The 21,313-nt window shown below is 35.6% G+C and overlaps 1 protein-coding gene across 4 annotated transcripts in view; it reads right to left on the bottom strand.

Moving 5' to 3' along the window:
* LOC111157321 (CYLD lysine 63 deubiquitinase) overlaps positions 1-21,313 on the bottom strand; it is a 70,259-nt gene that overhangs the window by 37,013 nt on the left and 11,933 nt on the right. The gene's annotated exons all lie outside the window — the stretch shown is intronic.

Here is a 21,313-nt window from a genome sequence, read left to right as displayed (position 1 = left end):
TGACACAGAATCTTATAATCAGTGAAAATATCCTTCAGGAACGAAGGAGAAAGCAAGATATTCTCAGATGAGGGGCAACTAAAATAATTTGTCACCAGCAGATCTAAAGGAAGTTCTTAAAAGAAAAAAATGATAAAAAACAGGCCTATACAAATATACCCAACTGATTTTTGACAAAGATACAAAAGCAATTCAGTGGAAGAAAAGTCTTTTTCTACAACTGGTGGTGGGACAATTAGACATTAAAAAGAAAAAAAGAAAAAGAAAAATACCTATACATAAAAAATTAACTCAAAATGAACCACGGGGTTAAATGTAAAATCAAAACCTATACAGTTTATCTTAAAAAAAATAGAAATATGGGGCACCTGGGTGGCTCAGCGGGTTAAGCCTCTGCCTTTGGCTCAGGTCATGATCTCAGGGTCCTGGGATCGAGCCCTGCATCGTCGGGCTCTCTGCTCAGGAGGGAGCCTGCTTCCCCCTCTCTCTCTGCCTACTGCTCTGCCTACTTGTGATCTCTCTCTCTCTGTTGAATAAATAAATAAAATCTTTAAAAAAAAATAGAAAGAACTAGAATTCTAGTGAATAAATCAGAATTCTCATATATTACTGGTGGGAACATAAAATGTGCAGCCACTTTGGAAAACAGCCTGGCAGTTCTACTAACGATTAAATATACAGCTACCATATGACCTAGCAATTCCATTCCTAGGCATAGACCCAAGAGAACTGAAAAGTATGTCTGTACAAAAACTTGTAACACGAACGTTCATAGCAACATTTTTCACAAATAGCCAAAATCCAGAAATATAAATGGCCACCAACTGACGAATGGGTAAATAAAATACAGAGGACCCTCGAACACCAGGAGGGTTTGGGGCACTGATTCCCGTGCAGCTGAAAATCTGCATATAACTTTTGACTCCCCCAAAACTCTACTAATAGCCTACTGTTGAGAAACCTTACTGATAACATAAATAGTCAATGTTAACAATGTGACCCATTTTGTATGTTTTATGTATCATATGCTTTATTGTTACAAGGAAATTAAGTTAGAGAAAGGAAAATATTATTAAGAAAATAAGGAAGAGGGGCGCCTGGGTGGCTCAGTGGGTTAAGCCGCTGCCTTCGGCTCAGGTCATGATCCCAGGTCCTGGGTTCAAGCCCCGCATCGGGCTTTCTGCTCAGCAGGGAGCCTGCTTCCTCCTCTCTCTCTGCCTGCCTCTCTGCCTGCTTGTGATTTCCCTCTGTCAAATAAATAAATAAAATCTTAAAAAAAAAAAGAAAATAAGGAAGAGAAAAAATAAATACATTTACACTACTGTACTATAAAAAAATCCATGGACCCACACAGTTCAAACCCATGTTGTTCAAGAGTCAACTGTGCGCTATATAATGGAATATTGTGCACCCATCAGAAGGGCTCAAGTACTCATTCTACAGCATGGGTGAACGTTGAAAAGATTATGCTTAAGTGAAAGGAACCAGACAAAAAAGGCCATAATTTTTATTCTGTTTACATGAAATGTCCATATAGCAGCATACGGTCCATATGTCCATAGGTAAATCACAGTGACAGAGAACAACACATCGGTGTTTGCCAGACACTGAGTATGAGTACAGAGTTTCCATTTGGGCTGATGAAGTTCTGGAACTAGACAGTGGTGACGGCTGCACAATACTCTGAATGTTCTTAATGTCACAGAATTGTACATTTTAAAGGGGTGACTATTCTGTTGTGTGAATTTTATTTTGATTTTTAATAAAACTCAGGAGAAAATCAGGGGCAAATCCCATAAGTTAAGGGCTCAGTCCAAAAGACTGTTCTCATTGTGACACCAGTCACCAGTTTGTCTGAGGTACTACTGACTGACTAGCTCTAAATCGGTGTTCCCAGGAACCCTTCAATGGGTTCCATAATTTGCCAGAATGGTTCACAGAACTAAGGGCAACACTTACATTTACCATTTTATTATAAAGGATGTAATAAATCATGCAGATTAACAATCAGATAGAGAGAGACTTAGGGCAAGGTGTAGGGAAGGGGCACAGAGCTTCTATGTCCTCTCCAGAAGCAAAACCCTCCCGGCATCTCCAGGTTTTGAGCACCCTGAAAGCTCTCCAAACCTTTTACTTTAGGGATTTTTATGGAGACTCTCTCAGGTGGGCATGATCAATTATTGACTCCATTTCCAGCCCCTCCCTCCACTCTCCTCTCCAGAGGATAGGGACTGGAGCTCAAAATTCAAATTTCTAATCATGGCTTGGTCTTTCCAGTGACCAGCCCCCCCCCCATGCAGGAGCCCTCCAAGAGTCATCTCCAGTAGAACAGAAGACACTCCTGTAACCCATGAAAATCCAAGGGATTTAAGAGCTCTGTGTCAGGAATCCAGGTCAAAGACTAAATATTAGCAAGAATTAAGCATACATATAAAATATATTTAATATATAGTTATATTAACATACATTAAATAATACATATAAACTTATATATTAAATAATACACTTATGAAACATATATATGAAATTACATACTACCACAGAATGAAATAGTTCTCAGTAATAAAAAAGACACATGAATGTGTCACAATTAACTATACTGAGTAAAATAAGTCAGACAAAAAAAGAGTACCTCCTGAGTTACTGCGCATATGTACAATTCCAAAAAATGTGAATAAATGTATATTGATACAAAGAGGATTGACGAGTGGATTTGGAGGCGGGGGGTGGGGATGGGGCAGGCAGAAGTGGGAGGAAATAATCCCAAAGGGCATCCTTATGGGTGACAGATAAGCCATCTTGATTGTGAATTTAAGAAACAAAGCAAATGAGCAAAGGGAAAAGAAAGAAAGAAAGAGAGAAAGAGAAAAGAGAAAAAGAAAGAAACAGGAGGAGGAAGGGAGAGAGGGAGGGAGGGATGGAGGAAGGGAGGGAGGAAGGAAGGAAGGAAGGAAGGAAGGAAGGAAGGAAGAAAGAAAGAAAGAAAGAAAGAAAGAAAGAAAGAAAGAAAGAAAGAAAGAAAGAAAGAAAGAAAGAAAGAAAGAAAGAAGCAAACCAGGAAACAGACTCTAAGCTGGAGGTGCAGAGAACAAACTGACGGTTACCACAGCAGAGGTGTTGGGGGGGGGGGGAATAGGTGAAACAGGTGAAGGGGATTAAGGACTGCACTTGTGATGAGCACCAGGTGATGTATGGAAGTGTTGAATCACTAAGTTGAACACCTGAAACTAGATACTACACAGTACATTAACTGGAATTTAAATAAAAACTTACACACACACACACGAAAAAAAGAAGACAGACATAGAAAGAAAGTAGGTAGTTAGGGGTCAGTGTTGGGAGGGAAAGATCTCACATACCCCTTTTAAAATTCTGTGCGAATGTGCACACACTGCATAATGTAAAAAGCCAAATTAGCATTACATTCCCAACCTCCCACACTAAAAAAAGACACAGGCTGGACTAGAAAAAGCAGAAATGTGTAATTTAGGGGTAGCACTAAATGATCTGCTCCAGCACAACAGCTTTAAGAATGTGAACACATCAAACTAACTATGTTAGAGTTTTTAATATTTGAAGCAGAAATGAAGAGAGAAAAATATTTTAGAAGAGACTGAAGATTCCTGCACCTTGCAGTCAAAGGTATTCCTCAGAAGCCCACTGTAAGAAGCAACTGATGGAGATGAATTCTCTCCTAATCTTATACCAGCTGCTGAACTGCTTCAAAACAGCTTTAAATGCCGGGAATATTAATTTTGTCCTACAAATGAAGGTAATTGGGCAAGAAAAAGATACTAAGGAACTAAAGGAGACACTACGACTCTCTTTTTCTCTCCAAAAAAGGGTGTTAATGATGACATGAAATACAGATGAAGACCCATTCAAAGCAACTAATTTTCATTTAGACAACTTTACTTTTTAAGTCTATTTGCGAGCTTTATTTTGTTGGCAAAAAGTATAATTTGTGTATTACATTATAAAAGCGGGTATCATTCTTAATTATCTTCTATTCAAGGTTTATGAAATCAAGCTTTAAAAGGAGAAGAAAAAGCATTATTTTCCTTTCTTGTCACTGCTCTGAGAGCCAATAATAATGACAATGAGAGCCACTGATCTAGAAGATCAAAGTGTGCCTAACAGGTGATTCCCAAGAGATACATGTAACTAATTTTTATTATTTCAATCCTACATCACTATTTAAATAAAACAGAATTGTAAATGTTTTTGAAGATCAATAGTATTAAAGAATTCCTTTGTCAGGTCATATATAATCCCATCACAGGAGAAATAGAAATGGTAGCTCTTCCTTTCATTTTCTTGTTAAGTGCTAGTGTAGAACCCAAGATCATTTACATTTCAAACCAAACTGAGACATGGAAAAAATATACAGAAAGTAATACATCTCTAGAGTTTGGGGGGTGGGGGAGGAGGCGTTTCAAATCTTTATTCTACTGCAGACTAAGAAAAACATAACCAATTATACAAAAGCCAACTTCATATTTCAGGTATCTTTTTCTTTCTTAAATTATTATACTAAACTAGTGTTCTCCCTAGTCTCCCAATTTATTCAATGTAAGGAATTATATTCACTTATAAAATGCAAAATTCAAAGAAGGTAGGTAAAAAGGATGGTTACACTAATAAGATTTTGAGTTTTCAAAAGCACCCTTTGGAAACTTTTTGTGTAGTTGCAAGTTTGTATTTCAATTCCAGTTAGTTAACATACAGTGTAATATTGGTTTCAGGTGTAGAATTTAGTAATTTGCCACTTTGGAACAAGCAGTGCTCATCACAAGTGCCCTCCTTAATCCCCACCACCCATCTAGCCGATCCCCTTGCCCACCTCCCCTCCAGTATCTCTCAGTTTGCTCTCTACAGTTAAGAGTCTGTTTTACGAAATGCACAAACATATCTGATTTGGCCAAACAACTTAAATTACATTTATCCATGTGATTTTGGAGAAACAACATTAGCACAGAACTGGTTACCCCTATAAGAATACTTTAGTAATGAAAGAAACTTTAGTTTACAAGGGATTCTCCCTAGCCATCCAGCAAGTCAACATTACAGAAGTACCATAATTCACAGAATTTGCTTAGGACAGGATTTCTCAGCCTCATCAACACCACCATTTTGGACCAGATCATGTTCTGCTGTGAGGGCCACTCTACTGCCTTGTAGCAGCATCTCTGTCTCCAACCACCAGATTCAAGTAGTACTCCCACCCCACATGTGATAGCCAAAAATGTCTCCAGACATTGAAAAACATTCCCTGGGATCAAAATCACCCAAGGTTGAGAACTGCTTGGCTTAGAAATGGAATGACCTTCTTATAAACGTTTTGTACCAAAGCTTAAAAACAATTACAAAAAAAAAAAAAAAACAAAAAAAAACAAAAAAAACCTCTAAAAATTCAATATAGTGTGAAACAATACTGTATTTCAAATAATCAGAACCTTAAATGGCTGGTGGGTATTATGAAGGAGAGCACTTGTGATGAGCACAGGGTGTTGTATGGACGCAATGAATCACTCAATTCTACACCTGAAACTAACAGTACACTGCATGTTAACTACCTGGCATCTAAATAAAAACTTGAAAATAAGGGGGAAAAACTGCAAAATAAAATCCATCATACCTACCCAGAGAAATCCCCTTTTTTCTTGAATACATGTTCTCCACATTCCAAAATATATATTTAAAAATAAAGCTATAATAATGGAGTAAACTTACACCAGACCTCTTCCCCTGAAATAATAAATTTAAACTTCGACAAATTACATAAAAACAACTATCTGCAGACAATGGAGATTGAAGAAGAAAAAAGAAAAGAAAACCCAACGGGCAGATTATGAAGAAGACCCAAGGTTTTTAAAAAGGGCACAACACAAGGATATAATCCAAAATTGCTCAACATACTTTTAAAAAAAAAAAAGGAAAAGAAAAGAAAATTGTGACCTATTCTCAAAAGAAAAAAACCACAATGGATACCAATCCATAGACTATTTTGATTTTGGAATTGGCAGAGAAGAAGAATTTTAAAGGAACTATTATAACTACGTTTAATGAGGAAAAAGAAAATATGCTCACACTGAAGAAGACAGCAATATCTCACCAGAGAAAAAAACTATTTAAAGAAACAAATGAGAAAGAACAAGATGGATGTCTTAAAAATACTTCTAAAAACTTAAAAGGCAATATCTGAAAAAATAATTCATTGGATGAATGAATTTTACCCCTAAAAACACAATGTGGACAAGAGAAGGGGAAGTCAGTAAAAAGATAGAACAGTAGAAATTATGTGAAGAACATATATATATAAGTATGAAAAAACTAGCAGAGCCTCAAGGACTGCAGGCTCTATACCAAAAATTGGATACATTCTAAGATGTATCCATCTGAAGCCACAGAAAGAGGGAAGATTGAAAGGGACAAAGAAAGCACTTGAAAAAAATGATGGTCAGAATGTTTCCTACTTTGTTAAAAGATATAAATTTACAAATCCAAGAAGTTTAGTAAACTCCAAACAGGATAAATATGAAGAAAACTATGCGAGGGACATCCTGGTTAAGCTGCTGTAAGCCAAATATAAGGAGAAATCATCAAAGTTCTAAGATAAAAACAACATACTGCATTACATACAGAGGGATAATAGTTTAAATGACAGCTGATGTTCACCAGAAACTATGGAGGTTAGAAAATGCTAGAAAACTACTGGAAAACAGAACAAAAAAAAAATATTAAACCAGAATTCTATATACACTCAAAATATCCTTCAAATATGAAGGCACAAGAGATACATTTTCAGATACAGGAAAATTAGGAGAAATTCATTTCTAGAAGAACTGTATCTCAGTACATAACAAAAGAAGTCCTTCAGGATGAAGGAAAATGTTAATGTGGATAATGTGGATCTTTCAATTTCTTTAAAATATATATGATTTCAGCAAAAAATACATTTTCTTGTGGGTTTTTAATGTATATAGATGTGACATACCTGACAATAGCATAAAGGATGGGGAACAGATAAAGACTTACATGGTAGTAAGGCATCTACATTTTACATAAAGTTGTATAATATTAACCCTAACTACACTAAAATAATAAGAATATATATTGTAATCCTTAGAGAATGCATTAAAAGCAACAGGACAATGATATGCAGTTAAAAAGCCAATAGATTAACAAAGAATTCTTAAAATTTTTCAAACAATCTGCAAAAAAGGCAAAAAAAGTATAAGAGGAAAGAAAAAGAGAGACAAATAAAAAATAGATAATAAAAGTAGAGTTCTAGGGGCGCCTGGGTGGCACAGTGGGTTAAAGCCTCTGCCTTCAACTCAGGTCATGATCCCAGGGTCCTGGCATCGAGCCCCGCATTGGGCTCTCTGCTCATCGAGGAGCCTGCTTCCTCCTCTCTCTCTGCCTGCCTGTCTGCCACTTGTAAATAAATAAATAAATAAATAAGTAAATAAATAAATCTTTTAAAGAAAAATAATAATAAAATAAAATAAAATTATAGTTCTAAACCCAATAATACCAATAATTACACTAAATGTTAATAGATTACACAACAATGAAAAGACAAAGATCATCAGAATAGATGTTTTAAACTAAATGCTGTCTAAAAAAAGAAATGGGAAATGAATGTGAAAATGAAATGAGGAAAGGGAGAGAAAACATCTCAATCTAACAACACAGTGGAGGTAAAGCAGAAAATTAGAACAAACAGAAAACAATTAGGCAGTAAAAATAAATCCCATTATCAGTAATGATAAATATTAATAGATTAAATCTTCAGTTAAAGTACAAAAACTGGCAAACTAGATTAAGAAAAACAGATATCCCGCTACATGATGTTTAAGGGACATACCTAAAACATAAGTAATTAAAAAGAGAAATACCTGGAAAATACTAACCAAAAGAAAAATCTATCCACGCCATACAAAATAGAATTAAGGCAAAAAGAATTACTAGCAATGAAGATACTGCCTCTCTCTTCTTCTCCCTCTTATTCTCTCTACATATAGACAGACTATATTAACAATAAATAGTTCAAATTACCTGGAAGATATAACAATTCCAAACTCTAGGTACTTAAAAATCCTAAACTTGTATGCAGCAAATAACTATTTCAAAATTAAACACTTATAAAATTAAGAAGAAATTAACAAATCCATCATTGTGTTAGGAAGTTTTGACACACCTTGTTCAGTAACTGATAGATCTAGCAATTTAAAACTCAATAATGATACATAAAATTTGAATAGCATAATAAATTGGTTTGATCTAAGGGACATATAAAATATGCATGCAATGCATGCAAGCTACAGTTGGAGCAAACATGTTCTTTTCAAGTCCACACAGAACATCTCTGTAAACTGATCATGTACTAGGCCATAAAGTTAGCCCAACAAATGTCAAAGGACTGGTATCATATTCTTTTACCATAGAACAATTGAATTTAAAAAATTAATAATTACCCAAAAAAGTCACCTAAAAATTTAAAATCATATTTTAAAATAGCTCATGGGTTACATTTAAAAAAATAAAAATGCTTCAAATTTAATAACAAGATAACTAAATAATAAATTTTGTGGAATGTAGGTAGATGAATACCTAAAATCAATAGCCTCAGATGCTTTACACTAGAAAAACTAAAAATTAATAAACTGTTAAAGTAGTCAGAAAGAAAAATGAAAAAACCAAAGGAAAAAATAATAAAAAAAACAAATTACTAAAATAGAAAACAAATGTCTAGAAAGGAAAGCCAAAAAGATAAGGTATTTTGTTTTGTTTTGTTTTTTTAATAAATGAAAGCAAGAAACCTCTAGTAAAACTCCTGGAAGAAAAGAGAGAGACATAAACAACTGTTCAAATGAAAAGAAGGACACAACCGCAGATGCTGCTGAGATTTAACAAAAAATAAGAGATTTTAAGAATGTTGTGCCAAAAACTTTAAAAACAAAGATTAAATGGAAAAATTCATTAAAAAATAACACTTCCACAAAAGACTTTGAATAGCCAAAGCAATCCTAAGAAAGAAGAGCAAAGGCAGAAGCATTTTATTTCCTGACTGCAAACTATACTGCAAAATCTGGTATTGGCATAAAATCAACACATAGACCAATGGAACAAAAAATGAGAGCCCAGAAATAAATTCATGTATATACTGTCAATTAATATTTGCCAAGGAGCCTAGAATACTCAATGAGGGAAAGGGTAGTCTCTTCAATAAGTGGTAATGGGGAAACTGGAAAACCACACACTTAAGAATCTAACTGCATCCCTATCTCACAGCCCTTACAAAAGTGAACTTGAAATAAATTAAAGACTTAAGTGTAAGACCTAAAACTGTAAAACTCCTAGAAGAAAACAAAGAGAAAAGCTCCTTGACATTGATCTTGGTAGTAATTTCCTAGACGGGACAAAGGAAACACAAACTACAAAAGCAAAAATAAATAAATGAGACTACACCAAACTATAAAGCTTCTGCACAGAAAAAAGGAAACAAATGATAAAAATAAATAGGCAACCTACAGAATGGGATAAAATATTTGCAAATACTATAACTAGTAAGGGGTTAATACCCAAAATATGTAAGATTTTGTACAACTCAACAGCAAAAAAACTAAGGTCATAATTTTAAAGTGGGCAGAAGAATTGAACAGTTTTCAAAAGAATACATACAGATGGCCAAGAGGTGATATGAAAAGGTGTTCAACATCAAAAATTATCAGGGAAATGCAAATTAAGAACCTAAGGAACCTGTGGAACACCATTAAGCATAGCAATATGCACATTGTAGGAATCCCAAGAAAGAGAAAGACCAAGACAGAGAATATCTGAAGAAATACTGAGCGAAAACCCCAAATTTGATGAGAGGAATAAATATAAACATCCAAGATGCTCCACAAACACCAAGTAAGATCACTTAAAGAGACTCCCACACCAACAAATTAGAATCAAACTTTCAAAAAACAGAATCTTAAAAGCAGCAAGAGAGAATTGACTTGGCATATACAAGGGATCCTCAATAAAGACATATACAGATTTCTCATCAAAAACTTTGGAGGTCATGGGGCACCTGGGTGGCTCAGTGGGTTAAGCCTCTGCCTTCAGCTCGGGTCATGATCTCAGGGTCCTGGGATCAAGCCCCACATCGGGCTCTCTGCTCAGTGAGGAGCCTGCTTCCCCACCCTCTCTCTGCCTACCTCTCTGCCTGCTTGTGATCTCTCTCTCTGTCAAATAAATAAAATCTTTAAAAAAAAAAAAAAACTTTGGAGGCCAGTAGACAGTGGGCCAATGTATTCAAAGGGCTAAAAGAAAAATACTGTGAACCGAGAATCCTGTATCTGGCAAAACGATCGTTCAGAAGTGAGGGAGAAATTAAGATATTCCCAGATATACAAAAACGGAGTGGAACCTTGTTTCCACTAGACCTGTCCTACAAGAAATACTCAAGGGAGTCATGCAAGATGAAATCAAAGGACATTAGACAGTAATCTTAAGACATATGAAGAAATAAAGATCTCAATAAAGGTAAATACACTGCAATTATAAAAGCCAGTATTTTTGTAACAAGGGTTTGTAACACTACTTTTTGTTTTTTACATGTTTCAAGAGAGTCACCATTTTTTAAAAAACAATTAGCCTAAAAGCGAGTATTATTGTAACTTTGGCTGGTAACTCTACATTTTGTTTTCTACATAATTTAAGAAACCAATGCATTTATAAAACTTAACCAGTTTATGCTCTACAGTGTACAATGTATAAAGATGTAAGTTCATAACATACATAACTGAAAGGGGTGGGGTAGAGCTGTAAAGAAGAAGAGGGTTTTTTTTATGTTGTTGAAATTAAACTAGTACAAATTTAAATTAGAGCATTAAAAATTTATGATGTCAAACGTAATCTTGTGGTGAACACAAAGAAAATCACTATAATACATACAAAAATAAATGAAAAAGGAATAAATGAGTAATGAATAAGTGAATAAATCAACTAAACACAAAAGACAACAGTAATACAGGAAATAAGGGTGAAAAAAACTGGAAGGCATATAGAAAACAAATAGCAAAATGATGGAAGTAAGTTCCTCTTGATCAGTTATTATTTTAATTATGAATTGGTTAAACTCTCCAATCAAAAGACAGAAATTTGAATGGATAAAAACACATGATCCAACCATATGTTATCTATAACAGACTCACTTTAGATCCAAAGACACAGAGAGATTAAAAGTGAAAGGACAATACAGATATCCAAAGCAAATAGTAAGCAAAAGAGAGCAGTGATGGCTCTACTGGTATCAGACAAAACAGACTTTAAGTGAAAAAAGATTTACAAGAGACAAAGAAGAACACCTACATGTTAATGAAAGGTTCAATGCAGCAAGAAGACACGACTATAAACATTTACATACCTAATAACAAATCAGCAAAATCTATGAAGTAAAAGCTGAGTGAATTGAAGGGAAAAACAGTTCTACAATAATAGTTGGAGACTTAAATCCCCCACTCTCAATAATGGATAGAACCAGACAGAAATAAGCAAACAAAGGACTTAAACAACACAACAAACCAACTAGATAGAACAGACGTACAAAAAACATTCTACCCAACACCAATATACACATTCTTCTCAAGTTCACCTGGAACATTTTTCAGGATATACCATATGTTAGGCCACAAATTCTCAACAGACTTAAAAAGACAGATACCCTATGAAGTATCTTCTCAAGAGGATGAACTCATCAACAACAGAAGTAAAATTAGAAAACCCATAATTTATGGGAATTAAAAGTCATTTAAAAGGGACCAATGAATCAAAGAAATCACAGGGAAATTAGAAAATTCATAGAAATAAAAAAAAACCAACATACTAGAACTTAGGGGATGCAGTGAAAGCAGTATTAAGAGGGAAATTCACAGCTATAAATGCTTACATTGAAAAAAAACAGAGATCTCAAATCAGCAACCTAACTCTACAACTGGCTTTGTCAAGCTAGTTTACAAGATCTCTACAAAGCTAGCAGAAGGAAGGAAATAAAGATTAGATCAGAGATTAACAATCAGAGATTAACAAAATAAAAGAGAAAATCAATGAAATCAAAAGTTGGATTTTTTAAATCATCAACAAAATCGAGATAACTTTAGCTAGATGGACTAAGAGAAAAAGAGAAAAGACTCAAGTTACTAAAATGAGAAATAAAAGTAGGAATATTAGTACTGATTCTTTTTTTTTTTAGTAGTACTGATTCTACCAAAATAAAAAAGGATTATAAAGAGAGTACTATGAACAAAAAGTAAACCCAAAAAATGGGAGAAAATACTTGAAAATTACATATCTGGTAGTGGATTAATATACAGAATATGTAAGAATGCCTAATTAAAAAAAAAAAGAATGGTTAAAACAACATCAAAAAAAAAGAGTAAAAAATGGGCAAAGGATTTGAACAGACATTATCTGCAAAGAAGATATACAAATGGCCAATAAATACATAAAAAGATGCTCAACATAACTAATCATTAAGAAAATGCAAATCAAAATTACAATGAGATACCACCTGCATACCAATTAAAATGGCCACTATCAGGAAAACAAAATAAATGTTGGCAAAGATGGGGAGAAACTCAAGAACTTGTGCATTTTTGGTGGGAATGCAAAATGGTTCAGGCACTGTGGAAAACCCTGTGGTACTTCCTTGAAAAACTAAAAATCTATTTACCATATAATCTAGCAATTCCACTTCTGGGTATATCCCCACAAGAACTGAAGACAGGATCTCAATGAGATATCTTTATACCCATGTTCAGAGCAGCACTACCCTCAATAGCTACAACATGGGAGAAACTCAAGTATCCATCAAAAGATAAACAGATTAATCAATGTGGCATTTACATATATACATATACACATTTACACATATACATATATACATATATAATGGACTATTATGTAGCATGAAAATGAAGGAAATTCTGACTCCTGTAACAACAGGGACGAACCTTGAGGACATCTACTAAGTGAAAAAAGCCAATCATAAAAAGGCAAATACTGCATGATTCTACTTATATGAGGTCCTCAGAATAGTTGAAATCATAGAGACAGAAAGTAGATTAAGTAGCTGTCAGACGCTGAGGGTGGGGACGGGGAAGTTACTGTGGAATGGGGGTAGAGTTTCAGTCTTACAAGATGAAAACTGCTGCAGAGATGAATGGTAGCTAAGGGCTGCAAGACAAGATGAATGCGCTTAATGTCACTGAACCATCTTTGAAAATGGTTAAGATGGTAAATGTTACGTACATTAAAGAAAAAATGTTATGTGCATTTTATCACTAGGAAAAAAACATTTTAAATTTAAATACAGGCTATTTTTACAATTCGTTTTTTGAAATTTTTTAAACAGGTGCAGATGAGCAAGCTGGACCAAGCACTGTATGAATACGATGAAGTTAGACTGATATCAAAAATGTAAGGCTGATTTAATATTGGGAAATTAGATTAAAAAGAAAAGAAATACAAGATTATGTCAACAGACAAAGTCTGATAAACTTCAACATCCATTCATGATAAAATTCTTAGAAAACAGGGAACAGTAGGTAACCTCTCAAACCTGATAAATGATGGCTACGACAATAAAATCCTAGGGCAAAGTTCACACTAAAATTAACAAGTCAGGAAATGACAGATGCTGGCGAGGATGTGGAGAAAGGGGAACCCTCCTACACTGTTGGTGGGAATGCAAGCTGGTGCAACCACTCTGGAAAACAGCATGGAGGTTCCTCAAAATGTTGAAAATAGAACTACCCTATGACCCAGCAATTGCACTGCTGGGTATTTACCCTAAAGATACAAATGTAGTGATCCGAAGGGGCACGTGCACCCGAATGTTTATAGCAGCAATGTCTACAATAGCCAAACTATGGAAAGAACCTAGATGTCCATCCACAGACGAATGGATAAAGAAGATGTGGTATATATACACAATGGAATACTATGCAGCCATCAAAAGAAATGAAATCTTGCTATCTGCGACGACGTGGATGGAACTAGAGGGTATCATGCTTAGTGAAATAAGTCAATTGGAGAAAGACAACTATCATATGATCTCCCTGATATGAGGGAGAGGAGATGCAACATGGGGGGTTAAGGAGGTAGGAAAAGAGTAAATGAAACAAGATGGGATTGGGAGGGAGACAAACCATAAGTGACTCTTAATCTCACAAAACAAACTGAGGGTTGATGGGGGGAGGGGGGTTGAGAGAGGGGCGGTGGGGTTATGGACATTGGGGAGGGTATGTGCTATGGTGAGTGCTGTGAAGTGTGTAAACCTGGCGATTCACAGACCTGTACCCCTGGGGATAAAAATATATTATATGTTTATAAAAAATAAAATTTAAAAAAAAAAAGTGAAATGCTGAAAGCACTCCCTTTGAGAGCAGGAGCAAGACCAAGACGGCTGATATGACCGCTTCTATCAGCATGTATTAGAAGGTTCTTAGAGCTATGACAGTAAGATAAGAAACCTTATTTTAAAAATAAAAGATACAAGGATTAGGAGGAGGAGTTAAACTATTGGTATCTGCAGATGATAATGACTGGTTACTAAAAAAGTAATGAGGATAAGTTGAGTATTTAATACGATTTTAATAAGATTGTCTGCAACAAAACTCAGCAGACTAAAGTTAATAGAGATAACACATTCACTAGGATGGGTAGAACCAAAAACTCAGATAATGATAAACGCTGGCAAGGATGTGAAGAAGTTAGAACTCTTCCACAGGGCTGGAAAGAATGGAAAGTGGTGCAGCCCCTATGGAAAATGGTCTGACTGTTCCGCAAATGAGTAAACACAGAGTTATCAAACGACCCAGCAATTCCACTCCCAGATATATGCCCAGAAACATGAAAGCATATATCCATACAAAAACTTGTACATGAAAGTGGTAGCAGCACCGTATATAGCACAAAATGGAAGGAATTCAAGTGTGCAGCAACAAATGGATACACAAAATGTGTTACATCCATATAATGGGAGCATAGAAAGGAATGAAGTACTGATACATGTTACAACATAGATGAAGCTTGAAACATTAGGCCAAGTGCAGGAGGCCAGTCACAAAAGACCACATGTTATATGATTCTATTTCTCTGAAATGTCCACAATAGATAAACATACAGAGACAGAAAATGGCTTAGTGGTCGGTTAGGACTAAAGAGGAGGAAGAGATAGTGGAGGAATAGCTAAAAGGTACAAGGTTTCTTTGTGAGGTGATGAGAATATTCTAGAACTGACTATACTGATTGATCTGTAAATACACTAAAATAAACTGAATGGCACACCTTCAATGAAGGAATTATATGGTATGTGAATTAGATTTCAATACGACTTTTTTTAAAAAGTTGACTGCCAAAGAGGCAAAGAATCTATACTCAGAGAACTATAAAGTACTCCTGAAAGAAATTGAGGAAGACACAAAGAAATGGAAAAATGTTCCATGCTCCTGGATTGGAAGAATAAATATTGTGAAAATGTCTATGCTACCTAAAGCAATCTACACATTTAATGCAATTCCTATCAAAGTACCATCCATTTTTTTCAAAGAAATGGAACAAATAATCCTAAAATTTATATGGAACCAGAAAAGACCTCGAATAACCAAAGGAATATTGAAAAAGAAAGCCAAAGTTGGTGGCATCACAATTCCGGACTTCAAGCTCTATTACAAAGCTGTCATCATCAAGACAGCATGGTACTGGCACAAAAACAGACACATAGATCAATGGAACGGAATAGAAAGCCCAGAAATAGACCCTCAACTCTATGGTCAGCTAATCTTCGACAAAGCAGGAAAGAATGTCCAATGGAAAAAAGACAGCCTCTTCAATAAATGGTGTTGGGAAAATTGGACAGCCACATGCAGAAAAATGAAATTGGACCAATTCCTTACACCACACACGAAAATAGACTCAAAATGGATGAAGGATCTCAATGTGAGAAAGGAATCCATCAAAATCCTTGAGGAGAACACAGGCAGCAACATCTTCGACCTCAGCTGCAGCATCTTCCTAGGAACATCGCCAAAGGCAAGGGAAGCAAGGGCAAAAATGAACTATTTGGATTTCATCAAGATCAAAAGCTTTTGCACAGCAAAGGAAATAGTTAACAAAACCAAAAGACAACTGACAGAATGGGAGAAGATATTTGCAAACGACATATCAAATAAAGGGCTAGTGTCCAAAATCTATAAAGAACTTAGCAAACTCAACACCCAAAGAACAAATAATCCAATCAAGAAATGGGCAGAGGACATGAACAGACATTTCTGCAAAGAAGACATCCAGATGGCCAACAGACACATGAAAAAGTGCTCCATATCACTTGGCATCAGGGAAATACAAATCAAAACCACGATGAGATACCACCTCACACCAGTCAGAATGGCTAAAATTAACAAGTCAGGAAATGACAGATGCTGGCGAGGATGCGGAGAAAAGGGAACCCTCCTACACTGTTGGTGGGAATGCAAGCTGGTGCAACCACTCTGGAAAACAGCATGGAGGTTCCTCATAAAGTTGAAAATAGAGCTACCTTATGACCCAGCAACTGCACTACTGGGTATTTACCCTAAAGATACAAACGTAGTGATCCGAAGGGTCACGTGCACCCGAATGTTTATAGCAGCAATGTCCACAATAGCCAAACTATGGAAAGAACCTAGATGTCCATCCACAGACGAGTGGATAAAGAAGATGTGGTATATATACACAATGGAATACTATGCAGCCATCAAAAGAAATAAAATCTTGCTATTTGCGACAACGTGGATGGAACTAGAGGGTATCATGCTTAGCGAAATAAGTCAATCGGAGAAAGACAACTATCATATGATCTCCCTGATATGAGGAAGTGGAGATGCAACATGGGGGGTTAAGGGGGTAGGAGAAGAATAAATGAAACAAGATGGGATTGGGAGGGAGACAAACCATAAGTGACTCTTAATCTCACAAAACAAACTGAGGGTTGCTGGGGGGAGGGGTGTTGGGAGAAGGGGGGGTGGGGTTATGGACATTGGGGAGGGTATGTGCTATGGTGAGTGCTGTGAAGTGTGTAAACCTGGTGATTCACAGAACTGTACCCCTGGGGATAAAAATATATGTTTATAAAAAATAAAAAATAAATTAATTTTTAAAAATAAATAAATAAATAAAAAAGTTGACTGTATTTCTATATATCACAAAAAATTATTTATTAGAAAATATGGCTGGCTGGGTGATGGACACTGGGGAGGGTATGTGCTATGGTGAGGGCTGTGAATTGTGTAAGACTGATGGATCCCAGACCTGTACCCCTGAAACAAATAATATATTGTATATTAATTTAAAAAAATGTTTTACTTTATAACATATCAGAATGCAAGAAATGGAGAAACGTATACAATTTTACTAAAAAGAGATTAAGTAAGTGAAAGGTAATGCAATGTTCATGTATTAGAAACTTCAATATGATAAAGATTTCAGTTCTCCTCAAATGACTCTACAGGTTAACTCCAGTTCCAATCAACATCTCAATGGAACTCTCCTATAATATTTGAGAAGCCGAATGTTAAACTGACAATGAAGAGGCCAAAACACTCACTATGAAAAAGAGCAAGAGGAGAAATGTACTTTTATAGCTAAATGGCTTCTTGTCAAGCTAGGATAATGAAGGCCTAGAGGTCTTAATGTAGGGAAAGATGAGAGCCCCGAAAGAGATCCATTTGTAGTACATGAAAACTGGGTCTATACGCAGCAAGCGTGCTAGATCAAACTGGGTATGTGTACCTCACATCCTACACAAAATCAAATCTAGGTGGACTCGTAGACTTAGATGTGTCTATTAACCTTTTAGAAGACAATGTGGAATAGCAGGAATATTCAGAAGAGCAATGAGGCAAGACTAGTGCTCACACAAGAACATGTTATAAAGAATCATTAAAAACAATGTGGTACTGAATGACACACGAGCAGACAGAATAGAAAGTCCAGAAATACATTATGGTATATGTAGGAATTGAGTATGGTAAAAGTGGCATCTCAAAGGAGTAGGAAAAGATGAAATTTCTTTTAATTTTATTTACTTATTTGAGAGAGAGAAGGAGAGAGAAAGCATGAGCAGGGAGAGGGAGAAGCAGACTCCCCGCCAAGCAGGGAGCCCAACACGGGGCTTGAACCCAGGACTCTGGGATCATGACCTGACCTGAAGACAGACACTTACCCAACTAAGACACCCAGGAGCCCCAGAAATAAACTTTTTAATCAAAGATGTTGGGACAACTGGGTAACTATCTGGGGAAGAAGGGACTAAACTGGCCCATAAATCACACTATATATCACATGAAACAAAAATGGATTATAGAGAGAGAGAGAATAAAACCAAAAGAGTACTGGAAGAAAACATGGGGAAATTACTTTATAACCTTGGGGTAACTCAAAATATACAGGCCATTAAATCTGATAATTCAACTATGTAAAAATTTTAAAATTCTGCATGGTAAAAACGCCTAAAGCCAAGTCAAAATACATTACACTAAGTAAAATGAGATGTTTACAAAGGGCAAATACTAAGTGATTCCACTTATATGAAGTATCCAAATAAAAAAATTCATAAAGGTAGAAAATAGAGAATAGAAGTTACCAGAGGCTGAGAGAAGGGAGGAATGCGGAGTGATTTCTTAATGGGTATAGAGTTTCTGGTTGAGATGATGAAAAAGGTCTTGAAATAGATAGTGGTGATGGTTTCACATCACAGTAAATGTATTTAATGTCACTGAACTGTACACCTATAAATGCTTAAAATGGTAAATACTGTTATGTTAATCTTACCACAATTTTTAAAAATGAGGGCAACCAGGCAAAAAGGACTAAGGACAAATGAGAGTTCCAAGAAGAGAACATTTGCATCTCATATCACAAAAGTGTTTACTTCCTTAACACATAAAAAAGAAACTGGAAAAAAAAACAATAATCCAATTTTTAAAAAGACAAAGGTATTAATATACAGTTCAGAGAAAAATACAAATCACCCTTAATCATATGAAAAGATGCTTAACCTCATTCATAAGAGAAATGGAAATTAAAACCATACTGAAACATACTTTTCACCTCTCAGACTAGAAGAAAAATTTAACAACATAGTCTCATGGGAAGTATATTAAAAAAGTCACTCTCCTACTCTGCCTGATAAGAATATAAATTGTTGGGGCGCCTGGGTGGCTCAGTGGGTTAAAGCCTCTGCCTTCGGCTCAAGTCATGATCCCAGGGTCCTGGGATCAAGTCCCACATCAGGCTCTCTGCTCATCGGGGAACCTACTTCCCCCCTCCCCCTCTCTGCCTGCCTCTCTGCCTACTTGTGATCTCTGTCAAATAAATAAATAAAATCTTTAAAAAAAAAAGAATATAAATTATTATATACACTACTTAAGACAATTTAATAATATTTAGAACAATACAAACGCATGGACCTTTTCACCAAGCAACCCCACTTCTGGGAATCTGTCCTATCGATTTGCTAGCACATGTGGGAAACATACATGGACAAGGTTATCACAGCATTAACTGTAATAGTAAAAAGTTAGACACGATCCAAACATACATCAGTAGGAATCTGGTTAAATAAATATAATGGAAAATTATGCACTGTAAAAAAAAAAAAACAACAACAGAAAAAGCACTTCTCTACTCAGATAAACAAAGAACTCCAAGACATAAATTTAAGAGAATAAAACAAGGTGCAGAATAGTGTATATACCATTTTTTTATATAAAAATGGAAGGGAAATATGTATGTTGTATAAAGAAATTCTGGAAAGATACGCAAGAAAATAATACAAACAGCAGTGGGAGGCAAGGGATGGAGTAAGGAGGTGACAGAAGTGGAGGGACAGAACAGAAATGAGATATTTTACTGTACTTTTTTATTATTCTGCTTTGAGATATAGAAATGTTTTTCTTATTAGAAGTTATTTTAATGACTTTGTAAGGGTTTCTAAGTCAAAGATATGTGCATTAGTCAACTCAAAAGACACAACATGCATTTCATTACATTTATGTCTTTTATCTCAAAGGAAAAAAACCCTAAACTTTTCTCTAGTTAATTATAAGTGTGAAGTTTTTAAAGAGGAAGTATACTGATGTCTGTAGCTTACTCTGAAATGCTTACAAAAATAAGACAGTTCAGTGCCTGGATAGAGGGATGGATACATGAGAAAGCAAGTACAATAAAACGTTCACTGTAGAATCTTGGAGGTAGGTATAGGAATGTTCTGTCTAAAATTCAAGAAAAGCCAAGTATGGCGGACTTTTACAAACCAAAATTGAAATAAAGCTATTATCTGGGTCCTATACATCCAAATAAATTAATGTACTCTGGCTGTAAAACTAAAAGCTGTAGTAGAAAGCATTTCCCAGCTCAGCAAAAGCAAGCATTTATTATTTGCCAAGCCAGTGGGGAACAGGAAGGGCAAACAGGACAGGCTTGAAGGAATCCTAAGGATCATCTAGCATTGGCCCCTTCGTTTTTACAAAAAAGATACTGAGGACCTGAAACGACCTGTGGGGAACTCAAAAGTGTTCTGTGTCTAATTTAGGAAGGGAAAACAATGGCAGCAGAAAAATCATTTTTTTTTTTTTTTGGCTATGATCCCTGCTATAGTAAAATTCAGCATTTATAGAATTAGAGACAAAATATATTTCCATGGAAACAATATTCCCAAGTATCCATGTGAGGCTGAGAAGTATGCTTTTCTATGCAAGACTTCACATCCGAAGTGTACACACAGGATGTGGGGTGAGGGGGCACTAAAAAGCAGAGCTTTACAATCAGACGGGTCTAGATTTGATTTCTGGCTCTACCACTTACTGGATCCTAGCCAGTCTTAGCCCTAGCTAAGCCCCAGTTTTTTATCAGCAAAATGGGAATGATTAAGACCTTATAAATTTGTCAGGAATGTAAAGAAGTACAAGTCATCTAATTCATGGATTCATACATTGGTGGCTACTGAACGTAGGCTTTCTAACATTTACTCATAGTTGCATAATGCTCAGTAAAAGCCACCACCTCTGAACGCCTGTCAGTTTCATGAGTAACTTACTAGCAGCTGACTAGGCTGTAAATGGGATCCTACTAAGAGCAGAGGGAAGATGCTGTTGATTTCACCATCAACAGGAATTTATTAACTGGTTGACAGCAGCTATTAGGTGCCCTATGTTTGAGGTAAAATAAAAGGTTGCTTGATGGTCTGGGTATTTTTTTTTTTTTAAGATTTACTTAT

Source organism: Enhydra lutris, unplaced genomic scaffold (assembly GCF_002288905.1).
Source record: "Enhydra lutris kenyoni isolate GAN:26980312 unplaced genomic scaffold, ASM228890v2 scaffoldscaffold54, whole genome shotgun sequence".
Classification (NCBI taxonomy): domain Eukaryota; kingdom Metazoa; phylum Chordata; class Mammalia; order Carnivora; family Mustelidae; genus Enhydra; species Enhydra lutris.
Note: the sequence above shows the minus strand (reverse complement) of the source record. Positions and strands in the feature narration are given on the sequence as shown.